The following is a 25,549-nucleotide window of genomic DNA, read 5'->3' as shown; positions in this document are numbered from 1 at the left end:
ACGTGATACATTATTACTAAAAGAAAAATACTTTTGTAACAAACATAAGCACAGTAATTGATGTTTCAACAATCCATTAATTTTATAATAATATTTCACTCTGCGTCTCATTTATTACCCATAACTTACATACTGAGTAACTACAACGGGTTTTTCATGCTACGATTAAATCTACTCTACGAAGAAAAATTATTTAGGTGGACTGCGTTAAAGATATCGAAAGTATTTCAATCATGTATTACTTATATTACAAGGTAGAAGTACGTTACATCATGTGTCGCGTAAGAGGCTTTGCCACTTTTGCTCGAGCAATAAGCTTCGCTGACGCTCAGCCAAAAGAGACCGAGCGAATTGCAAGCATTTGCAGCTATTCTAAAGTAGATCACAAATAGACCAAATTAATACAAATGTTCTAAAACAAAGGAAAAAAAAAGGGTATTAAAGTACTGGCATAACATTTATTTAATATTCTGCTTAAATGTAGAGTATCGTTATTTCTGATTAATATTTTAATTTCAATTAGAATTATATTTTTGTGGGTCCAAAACAATATTCTGGAAATTAGGAAAAAATATACAGAAGAGCTATAAATAATGTATCTATAATAATCATTCAGATTTAAAAAGTGTGTAAATAAAAACGACAATGTTTACGGGATTAGTCACGATATAAACTCTATCTCTTATTGCTTCTTTATATTCCCGAACTCAATGTCACCCCTCTTCCCCCTTCCTCACTCCTTTCATCCCTCCCCCTCCTCCGAACTCCTCCCCCAGTGTCTGGCACAAGACGATAAAACGGTCTAGTGGACACCCAATTCCACATTCAGTATATTATTCACGATAACATCACATGACGACAAAATTGGAAAGCGATATCTGAATTGCGCACGTAAAAATGGCGAACAACTAACTGAAAGTTAGATATTAGATTCTAATTTAGCCTACATTACTTTATTAAAGAAAACACAAGTTGTTCGTAAAATGATGTCACTGTCCAAACGATAACTCTTGATAGAATAGTCCTAGAGACTTGACGCTTGGTATATATGTTACTTTTGATGCAAGGAAGAAATTTATTGATTTTGGATACAACAGGATAAACAGAATTCTGTATGTTTGTATACCCATAAGAGTTTTTCAATAATCCTTATTAGAAAGAGACTTGATAGTGGGTGCACAGGTTCACGGAATACCCAAATTCTTTTTTACTTTGGGTTCAAAAGAATGGTAGCAAAGTTTCAAACATTTCCAAATATAAATACCGTGGTATGAAGCATTGCATTCTGGTGGGTGCTTCGATACTCAGTTGTATAGATTTTTACCAAACCATTTTAGCAGAAGTTTTTGTTTTATTTGAAGCTAGTTTTTAGAACTTGAAAGAATCGAATTACAGTTGATTCAAATTCAGAACTATAGATCTTTCTAAATCACCACCATATTTATAATCATTATTACAATCTTAACATCTATAGTTTTTATTCCTCGAATAGTAGACCTACTTAACTCCTTGATTGTATTTATCAATATTTACAAAGACCTTTTATTCTTCGTAAATGATAGTTCAGGGTGGTGATAATTATAGGTACATTTACAGGTTTTCTGTCATTTGGCATTATTATTTATTAGCTATCCCTCTTTATTTTCCACAGGAACAATCGCTAAATTAGTTTAAAGTGTTGGTCTGATGAATAAGAGTACCAAAACGAGAACAACTGGAAGAAATAATTTTGATCACACAAAAATTCCGGGAAATCTTGTGAAAGAGATTAGTCCGGAAAGTTAAATGGAGAGGATTACTCTGGAAAACACATTCTTATCTGTTAAATCTGCGTCCTCTTTCTCTGACAAAATAGATTCCTCGCTTATTTAAGCAATTCTGTCATGTTGTTTGTCAACTTTAATTTTATTTGGCAACATATTTCTACAACTGAAAACCATATAGTATATTGTTTCTCTGGCCTCAAAACCCTCCAACAGCAGCAAAAAGTAGTTCTCAGAACCAAAAGAATATAAGACTGTAATAGGTATGGTTGAGGCAATCAGTAAATCCACAATTAACTTAAATACTGTCGTTATGATTATCTATGTGGTTTCGAGACACACAATTTTGCTACTAATACATATACATTTTCACTCTGTAAATAGATTTCTGGAAATTAAGCCAAATATTATATTCTTATTTTTTGCGTTGTCTATGTCACAAACAGTTCCATTAAAGATGAATATAATACATATTTATTGTACTTTTCTACGTTGCAAACAAATCCGTGAAGTAATTTAAGTGGAAGAACAATTTGGAATATATAGAAAACAACAGCCATTTCCATTATTGAAGGTTGAAATTTTACTTCAGTATATTAATTTATAAGCAATCTGAATGAAGAATCTTGGAGCATTAGAACAGTTTAATTTAATATCACTGGTAAATAAATATAAATGAATAAATATGTGAAGTTGTCTGATGATGGAATCATTGATATTTAATTGATTCCGGACCAGTGATATTAAATATAAGCAATGTACTCATAATTTTAGCTAGGTAAAAATTGTACGTTTGCCTTTAAAAGATTTACTTGTAATACTAAAATCACGAAAGTAGAAATATTAAAAGTTTATATCTTTCAGTACATTAATAAATAAATTTCATTATCATACGATTAAAATGTGTTGCAAATGTTGCTGTATGTTAAAATATCTAATACGGGTGTCAAGTCGAATTTCTTCAACCCATCCCTTCAATATGCTGATGTTCCTATGTAAAAGTTTAATTTATTTGATGAGTTGGCATTTATTTTTGCCAAATTGTTGCTTAGAAGGAAATCTCATATATAAAACCATTTTAGTTGCTTTATTAATCTTTTTTAAAGTCTATATTAACCAAGTATGTAAAGCTCTATATGTAGAAATAAGTTGCACCTATAATATGAATATCTCATGAGAAGTTGAAGTCAATGCAAAGTACGTGAGAAGAGAACAGAATCTGAAACTTGTGACGTTATACAGCTTTATAACCTGGAACACCTGGCTCCAGGCTCTTTATGGGGGCAACCACGTGCTGCAGAATTTATGGATTACGGGGCTTTAGGGAAAATTAACAGTCAGAGAGTCATCGTTTACGATATAAATATATTGTATGTGAAACTTATTTCGAATTTCGATTCGGTAATACTATCGCACTGACAAAGTACAAAACAATAATTATTGAACTAAATATTTGACTATGTCAGCCTATTTTATTTAATTAAATTACAATATATACTCGTATATAAACTAGCAATTAGAATTGATGAACGAAAAGTACTTCCTCCTCCGTGGCTTGTGAACCTTTTTTCATTTTCCTGGCTAGAATTGTAAAATTACACCACGGTTATCTTCCAACCAATTTTGTATTTAGCTCTTGATGGCAAGTGTTTAAATAGTACTTAAGCAAGTTCCGAATTTTATAAGTACTTAATTTTTACTAATATACAATAACTAATACAAATATTTAATGTATTCGCAGTACTTAAGTTTCAAATAATTTCGACGATTGAACTTTCTTATAAATTATCTGTTATTTAATAAATGAGTTAATAAATATATATATATATATATATATATATATAATAATAATAATATAATAATAAAATTATATATATATATTTATATATATATACAAATATAATAATAAATATTTAATAAATTAGTTTTTAGGATATGCTTTAGTTTAAACATTTTTCCAACAAAGATAATTTTTAAATGGTTGCATCATTTATTTGTGAATTCAATTGCTAATAAGATAGAGTTATCTTACGGATATCTATCCATATTTTTTGTTTGAAAAATGAAATGATGCTGGCCATAGTTTACCGATGAAGAAAATATACATACATACGTATAACTGATAAGTCTATTAAGGTCTAGGGGTAAATCCTGCCTTCGTCCTATCTACTTCCGGTATGAGGAGGAAATTCTTAATGAGTTCATAAACTTTCCAGAATAATAGTTTATAAGGTTTTGCGTTTTCAAGTCATGTTTTCGGACTGTAGTCTGGGAAAGAATGGGTCGTTGAGATTAATCAGTGTTCATTTGCCTGTTATTCCTAAAGCCACTGTTAAAATACCATGTCAAAATACCAAGGATGTCCAACAGTTTGGCATACCATATGTGAAAAGATTCACAGTTTTAGTCATTAAGGTTGGTTTTATAACAGTATTTAAGTATTATTTACAATGCATTAGATCTAAATTCGTCACTGATGCGTTCTGGAGTAAAAGTTAGACGTTATCTTTGTATTTTCTCAGTACTGATCAAGTACTGTACAATAAATATTTACAACATTCAAATATAAACTTGTGTTTTTGCCAATTTGTCTTAATTCAGCTGAAAGTGTCAACAGATGTTTAGTGTCATTAAATTTAGATTATATAACATATATACTACCAATTGTCAGGATTCCAAAATATTCTTGGTAACTTTTATAATATTTCTCTTCATGTGCACCTTACTCGGTTTCAACGAATAATTAAAAAAAGAATTAGCCAAATCTGTCCATCCGTTCTCGAGATTAGTGCTTATCAACACATTTTTCGGTCAGATTCCGTTATATGCCCCCAACGCTTAAACTTTTTCAATGGACTTAGAACGTTATAAAACGATGTAGTTGAGTAACAGAACTAACATTCCATCAATCAACAAGCATTTCCAGGTATTGCGATCGGTATTGTTGTCGCTGTTATCTTATCTTTCTCGAGAATCCCGATTACGGCAGGCCGCGCGGCATCACATGATTATTAACTTTTTTGCACGGTACATAATTGCCTATCCATTACAATTTAATTTATATTTCTGATCAGCCCCTCTAGATATTTTACTGATAGGTACTATTTCGAGGGATGTTTTTCTTTTGTTGACATCAGGGCGGAAGGTGCTGCCGAAGCCTGCGCCTATGGCCGGAGGCACTCGTACTTTGGGTGGTGGAGTGTGATCAAGAATAAAAGCAAGTTTTGTTTGTTTTTTTCCAATAAAGAGTTTAGTTTTTGTTTGGTAATGTTGGTTTTTGTTGAATTTTTGTGTTTTTGAGAAATGTAGGGGTGTGGTCGATATAATAAAAAAAATTAGCTAGAAAAAATTAGCGTTGGGGGCATAATGTTAGTTCTGTTACTCAACTACATCGTTTTATAACGTTCTAAGTTCATTGAAAAAGTTTAAGCATTGGGGCATATAACGGAATCTGACCCATTTATCAGTTAATTGTTATTTATTCTATGCATTTTAAGACACATTACTTTTATGTCTGTCTTGTTTTATGCCCTTGCCCCATTATTTAATTTGAACTCTTTACGTAATGGATTCTGGTGGATCGATGATTTTGGCATTTTCAGTGTGTAGTGTTTCTCTACTAAACCTATGTATTACCTGATCCAATTTCCATTTGATGATGAACTACCAATCTTCCATAAATCTACCACCGCTATACCTTTACCTAGATGAATGTGGTCAGGTGAGCCATAAAGTATTGGTAACCAAGACACTCCAGGGATATATCACCATCCTCCATCAGGATTGAATCTTTTATAACCTTCCCGCGCATCGGCCATTTCGACTGCAGTTTGTATCGGAAAACCATAATATAAGATTTACTCACATGTTACTGTGTTTGAAGACTTGACAAAGAATGGCCTATGATAGTTTGAGATTTTATGTACAAAAATGTGTACCAGGATTAGTAATTAGTGTGGACTTTGGTTATGCAGGGCCTTTAAAAACTCACCAGTAGTATTTTGAGAATTCGTTATTCATGTCAAGACAAATAAAAGATGTAATTTAAATATATGTTAGAAATGCTCAGTTCACCGCAAGTCTGACTATATGTGTTGGAAAGGGTTTCGGAAATTTGCCATCGTTATATGTCATAAAAGGTATAACACAACGTATCGAGGATAGGAATCTATCCTCTTCTTTAAGTGGGGGAGATAATAAATCAAAAGTATATGTGTTTTTATAGATTTTATTATTAGTTCAGAAATCAGTACAGATAAAAAGCTCGATTAGATAGATATTTTGTTCTAGCGGTCTAATAATAAATAAATACATTATTTATATATTATTATAAAGAATATAATATAAAGAAAGAAATAAATAAATTATAATATTACGTTTTAAGACGGACGAAGGTTAATACTATAGACATTAATAAGAGGATGAGAATTTTTAATAAATAATAAAAGTTGCAAAATTTAAATATAAACATTGTGACATCACTAATCTATCATACTATCATACTAATCATAAAAATAGGTTAGTAGATGATGTAAAAATAAGGTTTTAACGGTTGTATTTTACGGTAAATGATGTCGAAAACATGTAAATAATTACAGATCTACAGAATTTCCTGACAGGGTTTTATGCTTTAGGTGTTAAAACGTTTTTACTTAAATTTAGATTTTATTATTCCTTCTAAATTTTATAATCCTATGAATGGTTACCTTATTTAGGGTATAAACTTAACAGCTACCTTGAAACAAGTTTTGGTAATATTTTATTAATTTTTCTCTTGATTTGAGACCGCAAAAATAATAATAGCACTAACAATATTAAAGTGAAAATTTAAAAATATCTTTTAAAATTCATACCAATTAGGGAAGCTCATCTTGTTTTATATTCCTGTTATTACATAGGGTGGACTGAGTTTACTATAAGGGAATAACATCCTACCTCATTAGAGCCTAAGCTGAATACAGTAAAAGTAATGTTGGAGTTACATCCTGGTAATCACGATGTATGTTGAAAAGGACCTCACCAGTGATGGATTTAGGAGGGGGTGGTCAAAGGGGCCACGACCTCTTCCCAAAGATTTTCCAGATATATATTTTCTTGGTTTTGTTTTGGTGTTTGTTGGATATGTATTTTTAAAATTCCTAGGGGAGGACCCGAAGCTCCATTTCATACCCCTGATAACCCCCAGTTGTGACTCCTCTCCAAACTCATGCTAAATCTACCTCTGGATATCACTCACAAAAAATATCTAGCTACTTGTCCAAGGTCACTGTAGACATGTCGTTGTATAAGATTGAGTTCCCTCAATTATACATATTAGTACTGAAGGAGGTACTCCCTCTTAACCGATTTGACTGATAGATGACAGTTGCAATGTTAGCCTTTCTCTCTTCAAAGATGACCTCTCTTTTACGCCACGAGTCCCCACAATTTCCCCACCCAGCGTGATTTATTCCGTGGAAACGCGAGACATGGTAACCCCAACCCTTAAAAGTTAAGTCCACTGAGATATACAACTTCTTGCTTAGAAGTATAATACTTGCCAATTGGATTTTGAAAGAGTATTTCCGGACATTTGCATTCGTTCAGTGATACAAAAAATCAGTAAACACTACGTTTAGAGATCTGCAATCTGATCTCTTCTTCAGGTAAATAACTAACCTAAGACATAATTATAAACTAGGCTTTTTTCCTGTTCGCAGGAGATTGAAAAATCCTCAAGGACACCCATACGCCCGTACTTCTGGATGTGCCGGACTCTTACCGACTAAAAATAAAACCCTTTTCTTTCTTCTTCTAAACTGGAACCACTTTCAGTATTACTTCAGCGTAGTAGTGTCTAGCCTCTGTAAGCTTACTCAGACGGAGATCTTATCACAGCTTTCAAGGCCTCCCCTCAGCCTCTCATCCTTTATCTTCTTGTGGAGAATGTCATGTACAAATCTCCCGGTTGCATTCCATGTGTCTTCATTTTTCAACATATGGAGCACAATACTGTCTGGGGTTAGTCGATGATTTGAAGCCAAATTCTTTGAGAGCTCCCTTTCTTCCTCCCATCGTTGGCATAACTAACTAGGTTAAAATAAAGATATCATACCATAGCGTTGTGACACGCGTTAGTCAAAGTCAAAGTCAAAATTTCTTTATTGCCATAATAACATAAGTACATGCATTGGCTTGCGTCAAAGTAAATATAACTAAAAACTACTAGCAATCTATGTATGGTACTCTATCTACCTTTAATATACTCTTCTATAGAATAAAAACAATTTTCAATTAGAAATGACTTGAGCTTTCTTTTAAAATAGTTTAGATCCAAGTTAGATTTAAGGTGATCAGGGAGAGCGTTAAACAATGATATGGCACTGTAATAGGTGTGATGCTTATAGAAGGAAGTGGTATGATAAGGAATATTCAGTTTTTGTTTGTTTCGCAGGTTATATCCAGATTGAGGGACAAGAGATTGAAAAATACCATGGTTCAGCTTAAAAAACATCAAAGTGTAAAGTCAGGAATCACAACCACCGTGTCGTGTGTCAACTCTAAAACATGCACTTAATAAAAAACTAAACTCAACACTAATTATCAAAACTGTACTACAGAATACAGGTCACATAATAGGTCTGCATTCGTCGACCAACCACCTACGACTGACCAGAGGCCAATAGCAAGTGGCAATCGTCACGGCAGAAACAAGATGGCGGAAAAAAGATTGCGGGAGATTGTTTGTGGAGGGCAGTGATTGTTTTCGGGAGTTTTTACAGGTTAGAGATACTTAAGACGTAAATGACCAACTACTTTGAGTTAGGCTGCGACATAGTTCAATGCGACATACAGTAGATATGGTGCCTTGTTAGGTTAGTTAGAAATACGCTGTTTTGTTGACTATGAAACCATGCAGTATTTTTGTAAATTGTGATGAACCCCATCGCTTAAATCTTTCAAGCACCTTGCCCCAAAATTTATTACAATACCACTCCACGTGTATATCTTCATCCACAAAGTTATATTAAGGCGTCGTTATGTGTAGGTATCAGAAGTAGACACGATTCTATTTATTTTTTATTGCACGTTAATAATTTGTAGGTTACAAAACCAATAACAATTCTTGGAGCGAGTTTTGAATATCTTCAGTGCTCGCTAACATGCTTACCGGAAAAGCGTGGATTACGGAGAGACTGTAGTGGGGTGTTATGCGAGACGTGCGAGCGTTCCATTTACTCGAAGCTCACGCCGAGAAGGGCTGAAGAAGGTTTAACATTTACATTCCACATTGTTACATATTGTTTGTTTGTTATTTGAAAAATGAACAACAGATATTCTTTAAGCCTTACTCTTTTATCTCATATCCGAATAGTGTATATCTGTGTGACTACTTAACAAGAAGATTAGGTACAGAGAATGAGATGTACACTATTGATAATAAGTGCACTCTCCCGTTCAGGAATTGTGCACGCAATATCTCTAGATTAGATTCAAAGTCTGACGCAACAGACCATACGGCGTAGAAGTGTCGCAAATTTTAAATATTTTATATTTGAATACTAACAGTGGGGAAAAAACAATTCTTTCTATACGAATTTTGAATTAAAAATTTAACTTTTTGTAGATTTTTGTAAATAGAATACTAAGATAGTTGGGTTCCTTGATAAGGGTTTTACAAGATAAAATTTCAATGAAGCAAGAAGTACTTTAGTTTAATTTATACCTTTTATGACCAACACTAGTTTTTCTACTGACAAGTAAGTTAACTCCTAGACATCCCATTAAAACTTGTAAAATAGGTTCGTAAAATTGTACGTTGTTCTTGTCGGTTCTTATAACGGTAGCTTTTTGTCATGACCAGTTTCAGACAACGGCTCTCAGTGTCAAAGTACAGCTTTCAGTGTCAGATACGGCTCTCAATCTCAGAGTACGGTTTCCATAGTTACACTTTGGCTCTCAGTGTTAAAGTTTGATTTTTAGTATCAGAGTGTAGTACTTTGTTAGTACTAGTTAGTACTTTGATTTTGAAAGCGGCATAGTGTTAAAGTGTTACTTTCAGCGGTATAGTACGGCTATCAGTTGTAAGATTTGGCTTTCAGTGTCAGAGTATGGCTCATAGTGTCAAAGTACGGCTCCCATCAGAGTACAGGTCTATGTTAGATACGGATCTCATTGCCAGAATACGGCTCTCAGTGTCAGAATACGACTCTCATTGTCAGAGTACGGGTCTATGTCAGATACGGCTCTCATTGCAAGAATACGGCTCTCATTGCCAGAATACGGCTCTCAGTGTCAGAATACGGCTCCCATTATCAGAGTACGGGTCTATGTCAGATACGGCTCTCATTGCAAGAATACGGCTCTCATTGCCAGAATACGGCTCTCAGTGTCAGTGTACGGCTCTCAGTGCCAAAGTACGGCTCCCATTATCAGAGTACAGGTCTATGTTAGATACGGATCTCATTGCCAGAATACGGCTCTCATTGTCAGAATACGGCTCTTAGTGTCAGTGTACGGCTTTCAGTGCCAAAGTACGGCTCCCATTATCAGAGTACGGGTCTATGTCAGATACGGCTCTCATTGCAAGAATACGGCTCTCATTGCCAGAATACGGCTCTCAGTGTCAGTGTACGGCTCTCAGTGCCAAAGTACGGCTCTCAGTACCAGAGTACGGGTCTATGTCAGATACGCCTCTCATAGCCAGAATACGGCTCTCATTATCAGAATACGGCTCTCAGTGTCAGTGTACGGCTCTCAGTGCCAAAGTACGGCTCTCAGTACCAGAGTACGGGTCTATGTCAGATACGCCTCTCATAGCCAGAATACGGCTTTCAGTGTCAAACTACGGCTCTAAGTGCCTATTAGAGTCTAATTTGGGGGAGGTGATTTAATGAAACTTAATGCCTGAAACAACGAATATTCACATTGAATTATAACAATCTTTAAAAATTTAATTATTAAGAATACATTGAAATGTTTGATTAATGATCAATATGAAACAATTGACATGCAACAAGTAGCTGTACATTAAGACAAACACGTTCCAAGCATACGGGACTTGAAATATTCAATTCCACTTACATTAGCCTAAATTCGTGATAGTTAGTTGTAAAAAAGATCTCAAAGCATTTTAACATGCTACAAAATCGTACAAAACTCATTATCATATATTTTGGAATTCTATTAAAAAAAATTGCAATAAAGAATCTTAAATTATTAGATACATGTATTCAGTTAATGATACAAAGACAAATCAAAGAAAAGAGAAGACTAAATTGAATATTCCAGAACCGGCATGGGAAGTTCAGAAAGAAAGTGAGGCTGAGTTTGCAGGGAGGATTGTGTGAGTTTTCAAGCCGAGGTCTTTGAGGCGTAAAATCGAGAGCTTTTGGCGGGGCTGAGAACGAAATAAAACACCCACACAAACACCCTGCCAAAGCTCCCATATTCCCAAACGTTTAATTTAATATTATTGTTTATTATGTTTTTGTCTTTGAAAACATGCTTTTATAGCCAAACATTAACTAGAAACAAAACTATATATGTTAACATTTTATAAATTATTAAAATGAAACACTCTTTTACAAAAGTAATTTTATAAAGCTGCACCCGTTGTACAGTTAGGTAAACACAGACATCAACTTCAAAAATTTTAATTATTTACACACTTTTATTTGCCTTAAGAGTCCTTAGCAGACATTGATTACTTTTGAAGAGTTCTTGTTACTCGTACTTTAAAAAATAAGAATGAGTAAACCACCAACTCTAAGTTTTCAAACCCTCTTATTAGGGCTTACATAAAATGTTAACAGATGTATTTAAAATTTTCTCAAATGTTTTGCATTATTTTATTCTTTCCCTAAGTTTTTGTAGTAATTGTACTAACACAAATCTAATGTTACACGCTGCGCATTTTGAAAAGACAGAAGAGCATTTGTACAAAAATTCCCTTCAATAAGCGTTATAATGCTTCTATAAGGACTTAAGTTTTGCTAGTCTATTTAAACTATGTAGTGGGATGAGTGATTGAATTGTTAATCAAACTGATGTATTTGTAAAGGACTTAAGTTTTGCTAGTCTAGTCTATTTAAACTATGTAGTGGGATGAGTGATTGAATTGTTAATCAAACTGATGTATTTGTAAAGGACTTAAGTTTTGCTAGTCTATTTAAACTTTGTAGTGGGATGAGTGATTGAATTGTTAATCAAACTGATGTATTTGTAAAGGACTTAAGTTTTGCTAGTCTATTTAAACTATGTAGTGGGATGAGTGATTGAATTGTTAATCAAACTGATGTATTTGTAAAGGACTTAAGTTTTGCTAGTCTATTTAAACTTTGTAGTGGGATGAGTGATTGAATTGTTAATCAAACTGATGTATTTGTAAAGGACTTAAGTTTTGCTAGTCTATTTAAACTTTGTAGTGGGATGAGTGATTGAATTGTTAATCAAACTGATGTATTTGTAATCACATAATTCCATATCAAATACACTAACTGTATTATCACAGTTATTATATAAGCAATATTTAATCAATGACAAACATTTATTTATTAATTGAATCAAACTCTTTTTTTTAATTTGTAAAGAACATGGAAATTGTTTTTTTTTTAGTTTGAACTGTCGATACATTGCCTGTTAAATTCAGCCATGCGTTTTACATTTTTAATATAAAATAAATTATTGATGTTGAAATTAAAATGATTCACTAGTCTGTGTGTAGTAATAGCAAACTTGATTCTATATGCAGGGTTTCCTTCCGGCCCCAACCCTCTTGGCGCCTACAGCTATTGCGCCTTTACTAACTCCTCCTTGCAATAAAACTGCCATGGCCATGCTTACATTCAACTGTTATTTGTGTAGATATTTTTTTGGAAAAAGTAAATTGTCAAAGCATAACTTTATCAAATTAATCGTCTTAACTTGCATGTCAAATTTTACATTTCAGGGTTACATACAGAAAATGACTATCAATTGAATTGGAGCTTAAATTTTTATTGACTTACATTAAAAAGAATATTGTAGAATAATACAGGAATAAGAAAAGATGTATTGAGGATTTTAGAATGTGAAAGATAAAATGTATATGTTTACATAAGAAGTTGTTTCTAACAGCACGTTTTAAAAGGTTCCGACACCTAAGTGACTCAAACTTTCATTTCAGCGCAACTGCGGTAATGAATGGATGAATGAGCTCTTAATTTCAAAAGTGAGGTTATGACCTCAAGGTCCTTTCTTACATGTAACCTTAGGTTTTTGTCAATATGCTGAATTGATTTCAGTCATACCGGACTACGTACTTCTCAGTGTGTGGAATTAAACTATGGGGACCCCATTAGTCTGACTTTTACATATTAAAATCAGGAGTTCCTTAAGGGTGTATATTAGCTCCCCTTTTGTTTCTGATTATTGATACAGATCTACCAACTTTTCTGAAATAAATCAAACTTGATAACTACATAATAATACCTTATGCCAATGATAAGAACATATACTCCACCATAAAATTTCCTAGCTTCTACAATATAATTTATAAAACATTTAACTTTTTGTATGGGCCTAAACATTTTAACTAACTTTCTAAATAACAAAAAATATTTATCTTGCATTAAAATTTATTAATATCGTCGAGAAGTTTTAATATAGTCTCGATAAGCCTGTTGTGGTTACCAATTAATAATAAGTTTATCTATTGTTGTATCATGTATTGTTAAGATTTTTTAATGTTGGCTTGTAAAACACTTTTTATTTAGAATATTAGAACGTTTATAATAGAATGTAAAAAATGTACCTTCCTCTGTACTACTAAATAATTTTAGTTTTAATTTGTAAGGCACCTTTTACACTTATTTTTGGTTTGGAATGCGTCCATAAATCGAAATAAAATAATGTTAATCACATGTTGCCTAATCAATGAAACAGGCCATACGTGGGAGGCTGCAATCAGAATATGTGACAGTACCACAACGTAATGTATGCGATTCTGGATAAAACAAACAGCTTAGACAGGCCGGAGTAACAACAACAAGTAAACAGCTCAAATCCGATTATTGTTGTAGGCTTTGTTAATTGTACCACCGTTTAGTATTTGTATTACTGTATTTATGTTATTATTTATAATATGTTAATATTTATATTATTAATGTTAACTACTATTACTCATTTTATTATTACTTATTACTTTGCATAAAATAAAAATCCAGTAAATTCCACATTTTTTATATCGATAATGAAGCCTAACCTTAAAATTTCTTATAGAATGTCCTATATTTTCTTGCAGTTTTTAACGTACTCATTTTGAAGTCATAGACATTTATCATATTCTATTACCATTGTATAAGTAATTAAAAATGTTATGAAAGTCTGAAACCGTTATTGTTAAGTAAGCTATTAGTATGGTGTTCAAGATCAATAAAAAGACACCTAAGTGTATCTAACAAATCACTGGCAAGGGCGTACAAATAAATCTTAAGAATGTGGTTTCCTGCCTCTTTGTAGGCTAAGCTAGTCATTATATTCTACTATAAGAGAATATAGGTTTTCTATAAGAATCGTAAAACTGGGGAATGAGAGCATAATTGTTAGATTAAAAATTAATTCTTAGTGGTTACTGAAAGGTAGATCAAAGCCCCCATTTAAACTGTTCTGTACATTTCTGAGAGACAAATGATGGGACACTTAAGACGAACATCTAGTAGGATAAGCTCAGATGCTGTTGATATAGAATGCGGTTAAACCAATTTGGATGGTTTTGGTATCATCTATGTAGACCTTCAGCACATTTACATTGATAGTAATAGGCAAATTATGAAGTAAATAGGTAAATTGTAATGTTTAATTTAGATAAATGTGATGAACATGCAACAAAACATATTTTGGCCCTTATTAAAATTACTAACGATATTTTTACAACACAGTTGTTTTTATGGATTGGAAAATGTTATAATGAATTATTATAGTTACAGACACGCAGAGAAAATAAGAAGGACATATGATGTTTTTTATGTATATCTGAAAGCCAATCATGCAAAGGAAAGAAAAATACAAATATTTACATTAAAAAAGTCATTTGAGGAGGGCTGCTACACTCTAACCAAATGGTAATCACTTAAACTTTAGGCAAAGTCACATAATGATGTACGTTGAGAAAAAATCAGCACACTGAAGAAGTTTTACCATGCTTGAATAGACATTGAAATTTTTAAATATGTTTTTCAACTATTAGAAACATAAAAACTAAAGCCAAACATGTATTAAGAATACATTCCATTAAGATGTTTGTATTAAATAGGACAGTATTGTTTTAGTTGTTCTAAGAAGAGATATTCATATACTGGAGAAAGTATCAAAGAGAGATAAACTGCTAACTGCCGAATGAGTTGCCCGGAGTGTCAGGAGTTGGGAGGGCCGCCGGGAGTTCGTGAGTGGGGAGTTGAGTTCGTTTGTGTTAACCCGACTGTCCAGCCTCAGGGAGTTTAACGCTCGTGACTTGATTAGGATCTAGTGCAAAATACTCATAACAACAAACAGGGATTTTACTGTGGTGAAGAACATATGAGAATTCTATCGTTTTCAGATGTGTGATTATTTTTTATGTACTACTTTACCCATTTTTAATCCCATAATAATATACTTTTACTCGGTTTAATTGATATCATTTCTCCAGACGTGATCTAATTATTACAATAATAGCTATTGGCTGAGCGTCATTTGAGTCATCACTTGTCTGCCTGTCTGTCTTCTGCGCGATTTCTTGAAAACGAATTGTCATAGACGTGGACTTTATCTGAAGCTTACAGAATACAGAATACAGAATACAGAAATCTTTATTCACAGTCTTGGAGATCGGAATGGTGTCAATACAATTAAATTACAAAGTCTTCAGTTTAGGTTAAAATTTTGCCAGTCCATGTACTCTTTGACACTATAAAACGGCATCTTCGAGAACCAGCTAACTAGTTTCTTCTTCAGAGTCATTGGGTTGTCATCCTTCAGTTCTCGAGGAAGATTGTTGAAAAATCTCGCCCCGGCGTATGATGGCTTACGTTCATACAGAGTCAGGCGATGAGCAGGAAGGTTATAGTTTAACCCATTTCTGGTTTCATATTGGTGGACTTGCTCATTGCGTTTCAAAGCTTTGGTAGAGGCCAGAACAATGGATTCGACTATGTAGAGACTAATAACCGTTAACAGATTATGTGCTCTGAATACTTCTCTACAGCTATCACGCCATCCCACACCAAACATGATCTTCATAGCTTTCTTCTGTATTATCAATACTCGCTCCAGATGAGTGTGGGCAGCAGACCCCCAAACAGCTTCATTTGTATATAAGCAACATTGATTTCGATGGTGGTGCATGCCACTCCATGGGATTGGGTTAAACGCTGGGTTAAGTGAACACTTTACGTCTTAATTTGAGTACAATGTACACAAAGCCCTTATGGTGCTATTGCCTATTGTATTTAACATAATTTAACATAAATTACCAAACCTTTCCTGGGATTAAAATTCAAAATAAAGTGGGAATTAAATCATTATTTAGATTAATAACTTGCCGTTCTGAACGGTTTTTAATTAATAAATCAATGATAACAGTCAAACAATATGTTTTTACTCAATTGTAATACTTTATTAGAGTTAAGAAGTACAGTTTGTAAATATTACATTATTTATTTATTCCTTTTAAATTTTAAACCGGCATTAAAATTTGCTAATAGTAGTGGAAATATTATACTTTTAGACAGATTTTGTAAACATAATCAGTCTCCTGCAATCGCCATAATGGAAGTAGTTAAGTAAACGTTTACATAACTTCAAAGACCATGACCCCTATACATATAAAGCTCGCGGCTCGTGGAAAATATGACTGTCCCATATAAAGCCCAAATAAATTGAAATAGTACAAAAATTGATCTTATTTTGAAGTTTGTTGGCCAGCTTGCTACACCATTTATTTCCATTATGGCGACCGTTTAAACTTGTTTTAATTCCAACTCCACTATTTATGAACCTATAGAAAAGCTAAAATTAATTAATTCTGTAATGCTTATAACATTTCCTAAACATTTTGTTATTGATTTTGTATCTGTAACGGTTTTAAAAATATTGAGTATGTAAATCCCATAAAATTTAATTATAGCTCAGTTGTTACAAAATCTACCTACTTCTTCTGACCGAACAAGATGGACTATGTAAGTGTTAATTACTGTAATAAGGTACTTTTGGTAATTTAATTCATATTTTTCGGATTGTGTGCGTTAATGAGAGATTTTGTTGGTTCCATTCGGGTATTACTACTATGAAACTGATCCTTATAGACTATGTTAACGTAGAGAAGATTATAACCTATTGTTACTTGATCTTATCCCTAAAATTGACACAAATACCTATGTGTGAAATTTCATCAATTTAATGCAAGAGTTCTCAGCACCTTATATCTCATTTACAGAAGAAAGTTATAACCAATAATATATAAATACAGCAAATGATCCCCAAGAAACAATATAGTCTGAAAATTGAGTCGAAATCTTATAATTTCTACACGATAGGGTAATATAAATAACAATAGGGTCTTGTGAATGTACGATTATTTTATACAATTTTTTTAATAATGATTAAAATTTGTATATACTTTCCTTCCATTTTTTGTGTTCAGTTGTAATATTATATGGAGGAATTAGAGGCAATCCTTATCCAAGGTTCGATACAAATTTTGTTATTCATTACATACCTTGGCCTATTAATATCCTTAGTCATTTTATTCCGATAACATATCGAAACCTTAAAGAAATTTTGAAAATGATCGTTGTCCAAGCATTTGGGTATCACTATGATATAATAGCATTAGGTGTTCTGTAGATAAATGTAGATAACGCTCTAATCGGTACAGCACAGTAGCTTAATTACCGGTAAATCTCCTGCATAATTAATCCCACTAATCTCCCAGGGAGGCAGCACATTTGTCGCTCTGTCTCCCTTTCTCTCCCACATGTATCACGATTACCATAGTTAACGATAAACCTGTTGTCAGTTTGGTCCAGAATGAAAACAATAATCATTCGAAACGAAGTTTTATAATACAGAAAATATTATTTTGAGATTACAATAACGAAAACTGGACCCTTTCCTAAGTGCTCTCAAAGTAACAAACTGAAAACTAAGGTGAGGCAGTATAAATGAGAAGTGAAGAAAGTTCTTATTGCTTATCTCTTTAAAGGTTATCTTAGTGCTTCCTAATCTTATCTTGTCGTTTAGCTTATCGCAATCTTGTTCGTTCTTTTTGGATACTGTTTTCTTTCTCCTTCATCACGATAGAATCGTTAAATTTATTACTAATACTTGTTAAGAAATTATACTAGGAATATAAACAGGGGACTAGTGTTTTCAGGAAAAATGTATGGAAATCTATAATGAAATTTGAATTTTATTACTTGACTTACTAAAATTATATACCTGCAATTACTGGAGATTTTTGCTTGTTTTGAGCTTAAGAAATTTCGAAATACTTTCATACGCCGTGAGCAATGCTCAGCATACATAATTTGACACATTCATTTAAGGAGGTTTATATGCAATTAAAATAATAACATGAATCTTCTGAACTGCGTCGAATTTTGGTTTGTGCTCACGGATGGGTTGTCGTAGTTTACTTTTATTTTATAAAATCCATGTAAATGAACTCCTTCATTCCTCAAAAAACTTGTCAAAAAGGAAGTTGTAGAGAATTAAATTTGCTTCGATATGAGAATTTGTATTATTTTATATCAAATTCATGGAATGTTTGAGAGTTTTACAGGTTTTAACTGAAATGACTGATTTTGATGGGAATCAGTACTTGGTCAAGAAATATTTTCTGAACAGATATTTCATGACATCTTGAAAATTACTGAATGTTTAGCAGACTTTTATTCATAAGTCGATGAGGTATGAGAACATATAGCCAGTATAGCTTACCTTCAAAATCAGAGTTATATTAAGCGACAAGGAAATGGTTTTGTAAAATATAAATTTTAAAAATATTGACAACAAAAACCGCAGGACACATTTACCACGCTACAAATGTCACGTCTAATAAACTTCAGAATCCTGAAAGCGTAGAAGGAGTTTATCGGAGTTTAAGGAGTTTATCACAGTTTATCGCAATCAGCCAATATGTTGATTAACATGTAAAACTTTGATTTCATTCATTTAAACGCCTAAATTGTAAGCCAAATGTTTAAGCGAATTCTCATACACAAAATCAGTTTATGCTGAAGGGTTAAAAGTGTTCACCTGCCGATGCTACCCTTTGGAACACGTAACGAGTGTTGTGTGTTCTTAAATCACGTCTGTTTATATGTATGTGTGATTGTGTTTTTAGCATACAACAAATGGGGGTTTCAGTTTTTTCGCGTGAGCTCAGATTAGTTTGTAAAAATGTCTTAGGCCACGGGTGAAGAGAGGTTTGAGAGGGTAATATTTATAAAAATAGTGTTCACGCAGTTGTGTTAATTTCAGTAAAAGCTTTCTCGTAAAATGTAAAGAAATTAAATAAAAATTAGTAAAATTAAAGTATTTTTAAGAAATTGAAAATAAGATTAGCAAAGATAACAAAAAAAGTATAGAGTAAGAAACAAACATCTATTGAGTTACATCTGAAACAGCTGCTTCTGAACTATATAAAAAAGGGAGCAATATGACTAAATAGTAAGTAATTCGTTTTAACAGGTTCTGTCATTCTGTCCTATACAAAAAATTATTGAATTGCGTCTTAAATAGCTGAACTATAGTGATACAGTGATCATGATAAGTAATCCGTTTCAACCGGTTATGGTTATTCTGTCCTACAAAAAGAATGATTGAAGTACATATCAAACAGCTGCTCCTGAACTATAGTGTTAATGCTCATCACTACATGATAAGTAATTCGTTTCAACTGGTGATGGTTATTCTGTCCTACACAAGGAATCATTGAAGTTCAACTTGAACTATAGTGATATTGCTCATTACCCCATAGAAAGTAATTCGTTTCAACCGATGTCCGTTACAACTATTCTGTCCTATAAAAAGAATTATTGTATTCATCAACGAAATACTTCCTCAATTAACCAACCAAACAGAAGAGCAAGGGATACCATTCAAAAGAGTATACCATTCAAAACTGAAAATTGTAAAATCAGATGACGACTATGTAGTATCAAACGTCCACAATTGTGGCTGATGGTTGAATGTTGTTTGCCAAATATAAGCAATATATCGCACTATTCCACTCCATTTGCAACGCTACATTCGTTCCCCGGAGTTTCATAAAGGGTGCGCCAGACGTAATAAATCATTTGTTTGCAAAATGTTGGGCCGACATATTTTATGGCTGGTAGAATGGAGTGGCTCCATACAACTATATTTTGCCAACTCCGGCATAAAGAGTTCATTGATTCGCGTGAAATAAATTGTGTTCTGAATGGTCCAGAAAAATGTTTTATAGCCATACAATTGTTTTAATTTTTATGAAAATTATTAAAAATTATGTCTTAAATTTCGTACATTTAAGGCAAAATTATGAAAAAATACAAAGGTCTATAAACCTCCATCTTTTCGATCTCCAATTAGTTTTCATTATTAAAATTGCTATCTGTCTAGTCAACGAATGGCCAAATGATGGACCTAGAAGGAAAGTCACTAAGAACAGCCCAAACTATGGGAAATGGACTGCAGTATCATTATAACATACTAGAAGTCCATCCTAGGGAGCGGCATAAGTGGTGGGGAGGACGTTTATAGTCCCTTACTTGGTTTATCAGTAGAGTATGGACCTGCAAAATATTTATATGGATAGAAAAATAAAGCCTCTAAAATGGTCTACAACTTTTTCTCTTAGCTATTTGTTACTATTAATGACATAAGCCTTCGAAAATTGGTAATTTTTGAAAATCCCTTATGGAAACACATTTTTTACCAAACTTTTGTCTCCAGTGCATAACTTTTTCTTTCCTCACAAACCTTGTCAAAAAGGAAATTATTGAGAATTTAATTTACTTCGATATTAGATTTGATTTTTATTTTACGTAAAATTCATCAAAAGTTCGAGACTTTTGATGCTTTTAGCTGGAATGAGTGATTTTTTATAGGAATCAGCATTGTAAAACAATATATTCTGTACAAATTACAACCCTTGTACGTAATATTATTCAATTGCAATCATAACTAAACGAGGGTTATTGCGATTGGAAGAAAAAATGGAAATATAGGGTAGTTGTAAAAAAAATTTCGTATTACAAACTTGTTTCTATTCAGGTTGAAGTGGTAAATCAATTTTTAAAACTTTACAATAAGCAGCAAATGTTTGCGATGATAATATAAAATGAAATATACGTGACAAAATCGCTTGTAAGTACTCTAAGAAAAATATTTTAGAGTTACTTTTTTATTTTTTTATTTCTTTCAACCAAAAATAAAAATGAAATAGGGAGTAAAAATAAAAGTCTCTACGTTGTATAAACGTTTCATCCATACACTTTAGCTGTAGTGACGCACTTAACAAGTACTCGTATATCGGATTTCCGAATTTAAAAAATATAGTGAAGGTAACACTAAAGGTCCATACGACTAATTGGACAATTAGGACCACCCTTCCATCTTCGATTCGGTTTCTTTTAGTAAAGCGTTTCAACTGTATGCAGCAGTAGTTGATTATTTTTTATAAATTTCGGTGAGAAGTTTAAAAAAAATAGTGTCCAACATATCGCAGCAGCTATATTACATACAGAGGACACTGGTTTTTTGAAGATTACAAAAACATAATTTATTAATACAACTAATTTTTCAGGACACTATTCGCTGATGGATTTGAAAGAAGTTACAGAGGAAGGTAAGTAAAACTCGTTATAGGCCTGCTCACGTAATGTGCTAATTTTAAAATTTCATAATTAAATTAATTTTATAGTTAAAATGTTATGCAAGTGAAAAAAAAAACTGTTGTAACTTACATTTAATTTTGTATTATTTACGAGTACTCATAATAGTAAAAAAGGGGTCCACGGTACTTCCAGTAAAACAAAGTAATGATATAATCCAGAAAAAAGTAAATAAAACTCATTTAACAAAAATTTACACCACCATAAAAAGTATAAAGTGTAACCAAGCACATGTTCTATCGAAATCGAGTCAGCTTTTAGGAACAGTTGCAGTCTTGTATGGTGTGTTGTTTGCTTGTTTTATAGCCCATCCTATTCGAGATACACGCGTGTTAAACTCCCCGAGGCTGGACAGTCGGGTTAACACAAACGAACTCAACTCCCCACTCACGAACTCCCTGCGGCCCTCCCAACTCCCGACACTCCGGGCAACTCATCCGGCAGTTAGCAGTTTATCTCTCTTTTGGTACTTTCTGGAGCGTGTGATCAACTCTTTCTAGTTTGATTATTTGAACGCTCTCCTATCATCTCAACTATACTGTATTTACGAAATATTTTCTTATTAGATTTTTTCTGGTGGACATTTCGAGATTTAAAATAAAATTTTTAACTCATCTCAACTAGTTTATGTGTCAAAATGTCACTAGTAAGCATTAAAATTTATAATGTAGCAAATTCTCCAAACGTCCTAAGGGTTAGTAGTGTGCACTAGGAGAAAATTACAACTTTGCATCTCCTTATCTTCCAGTAGTTCTTACCACACAACATAGGTTTATAGTGTTATAAAAAAGGAATATTCATTTAATACACATTTTGATGACAAACCAATGTTTAATTTGCATTATTACAGTTTTAAAAATACTTCTATGTTTTAGTTTAGTAAAAATAAATCTAATTGTTTAGATTTACAAACTAGACAATCCAGGTGTAAAATCACGTTTAATGAACTTCTTGAAATCTGTCTCATTGGGGTAAATGTATTTTACAGTTTGAATGTTACTCAGAGTCAAAATGAACTTTAAAATACAATGGATACTCAGACCTGCTTTTATAAAAGTAATACTCATAAATACTCGTAGATTTGAATTAGGTGGGTACTGAGTTTTCCAGTTTTAAGTAATTTCTGTCTATTTGAAAAAATATTTGAATAACACTCAAAGAACAGAAACTTAACATCAAAGCATGTCTTTGACTATGGACTTTAACTCATGATAGTAGTTTGAAGTTCAGCTTCTTACAAACTTCCCCTTGATTTTGTTTGATTATAATATTTTAGCAAATGATTTTAGAGCAATTTATCTTGATTCTAAATAAACTATATGTACATATCTGACTCAGTACGATTACTTAACCAATTCGTAATGTTTACAAATTCTGTAAACATTTGGGTGCGTTTAGTAATGTTTATTTACGGTTTCTAATGTGTTTTATGTATTTTAAATATCGGAAACCTGTATAAATGAAATTTCATACGAAATTTCAAGTCTACAGATTAAATCTTTTTCCAGATATTTTGCCACATGATATACCCACCTTTGTTCATCAAAATGCGTATAATATCAGTGTTTAAATAGTAAGTCTACACATCTAGTCACCATAACATGATATTGTATGTGTTGGGATAGTTAAGCGACATGTTTTAATATTTCACACGTGAAAATCTTTTATGATACTCAGTAGTTTACATATGTATTTATTCTGCTATCATGGTTACCCATATGATCGATCAATGTAAAAATATTCGCAAGTGTTCAGCCAAAAATCATGGAGTGATATGCTCTATCATCGAACTCACTGTATCTCATATATAAATAAAGCTTTAAGCACAATTACAAGTATGTTTGTCAATTCGTTTCGACGTATCGTAAGGACAGACAGAAAGTAATGACATTTTTCCAGCCATACGAGCGATAGACTTTGCTAAAGCTCAGCCAATGAGAAAATTAAAACTAAAATAAAATATTACCAAATTGTCAGAGTGAATGAAACCAACATCTGACCACGATCAGATACGAAACTTCCACTCTTGGACCGCTTGTCAGTGGCGAATTGGGGTTTAAATATTTTACTATTCTCCGGAGTCATGAGTAATACCAGTGATGCATGGACCCTGTAGCATGTTTCTTGTTAATGTATATTTTCCCATATGTGCTCTTATAAAATTTGATAAAATAGAACTGAAAATAATTAGCATACATTTTTGAAAGGCTTAGAGCATTTAGTAACCCTTTCTTGACAAAAACTATTCATTAATGAATAATCTTAACGAATCATTAATATCCTATTTCGAATGAAATATTGTGTCAAATATAGGTTAATTAAAAAAATTACATTTTTCCACAGCCCCTCGCGTGATATGTTTTGCTATCGCTTACCCATTGCAAAACTTAAGGAAATATTCTAAAGGAAACAGGACCTTTCCGGACATTTGCCATTGTTCAGTGAAACAAAAAATCAGTAACACAACGTTTCAAGATCTGCAATCTGATCTCTTCTTCAGGTAAATAACTAACCTAACACATAATTACAAACTACGCTAAAATAAACAAATCATACCATAGCGTTGTGACACGCATAAGTTTAAGAATCACAACTGCAATTTTGTGTGACCACTTCACTAACTCTAAAACAAGCACTTAATAAACAAACTAAACACAACACTAGTTATTAAAACAGAACTACAGAGTACAGGTCACAATATGTCTGCATTGGCCATCAACCACCTACGACTCACCAAAGGCCAATAGCAAATGGCGATCGTCACGGCAGAACCAAGATGGCGGCAATGAAAAGAAAGGGCTATAAGAATGGGCCCTTTTTATTATTGGTTCATGCTAGATGAACTTCTTAAAACCATACCGTGACTCCGCATTGGTTTACTTACAAATATCTCTAATCTGTTTTAAAACATCCTTCAAAATGCTTCCATCGTCAAAAAACAACTTCAAACAAAGGAAATGTTCCACTTAAACCAAGTGTGCAGCAAAGTTTCCTAACTGTTATTAGACACCAGACAGTTTGTCAAGAGTATTACAGACCCCTGACAAGGCGGCAATGATTCACCCCTTCCTGCCGCACAATTTACCAGTATATCACTCGTGTACACTTGCATAATTGGTACCACAAATCACCGTGGGAGGCAGCACATGAATCAACCCCCTTCTTGTTCCAGCCAGGTGAACTGTCTTGTGAGTTAATTATTACGTATGGTAAAGGGCGTATAAGATTTCTCGGTACATAGGGTGTTTTCTAAAAATTATTAAATTATTTTATGATTGACCAATATTTAAAAAATGTAGAAAAGGAAAAATAATTGTTCGGGTACTCGATACTCGGGTCTGGGATGGTGAAGTTTATACTAAACCCTTGCTTATAGTATATGTTTTTCAAAAACATATGTATTTATGGGTTTGTATATATTCATTTTGCAGGCTAAAGTTATAAACCTATTTTGTTCAAGTTTTATTTTGTTCTCTTAGGACAAGAAGCTTAGGAAATTTCACCTAGTCCTATAAGAAGCTTTACGCTGCTTCCGGAGTGACAGCATATTCTGGATGGGTAAGGTTGGGGTCAGCGGGCTTTCTCTTGTCGAGATCCATGAGGAAGAATTTAGGTCACTAACCTCAAGTCATGTTCCCTGGGAAGAAGGAGAAGCTAAGCTCTGAACCAGCCTCTCTAGTCAAAGCAGGCAGAGAGTGGCACACCCAAAGGATGGCAAGAACCTTTGACTCTTAGGGAACGAACCCTTCCAACTCCAACAGTCATCTCCCGCAGTAGACAAGAGATAGACAGTATACTAGACTGAAATATTTTTAATGTAATGACATTTTTCCAGCCACACGAGTTATACTAAAGCTCAGCCAATGACAAAACCTATCGAATTACCCTTGCGTACCAGAAACTCGGTTT

The sequence above is a fragment of the Homalodisca vitripennis genome, chromosome 2 (genome assembly GCF_021130785.1).
Source record: "Homalodisca vitripennis isolate AUS2020 chromosome 2, UT_GWSS_2.1, whole genome shotgun sequence".
Lineage (NCBI taxonomy): Eukaryota > Metazoa > Arthropoda > Insecta > Hemiptera > Cicadellidae > Homalodisca > Homalodisca vitripennis.
The sequence above is the reverse complement of the archived record's forward strand: the minus strand, read 5'-3'. Positions refer to the sequence as shown.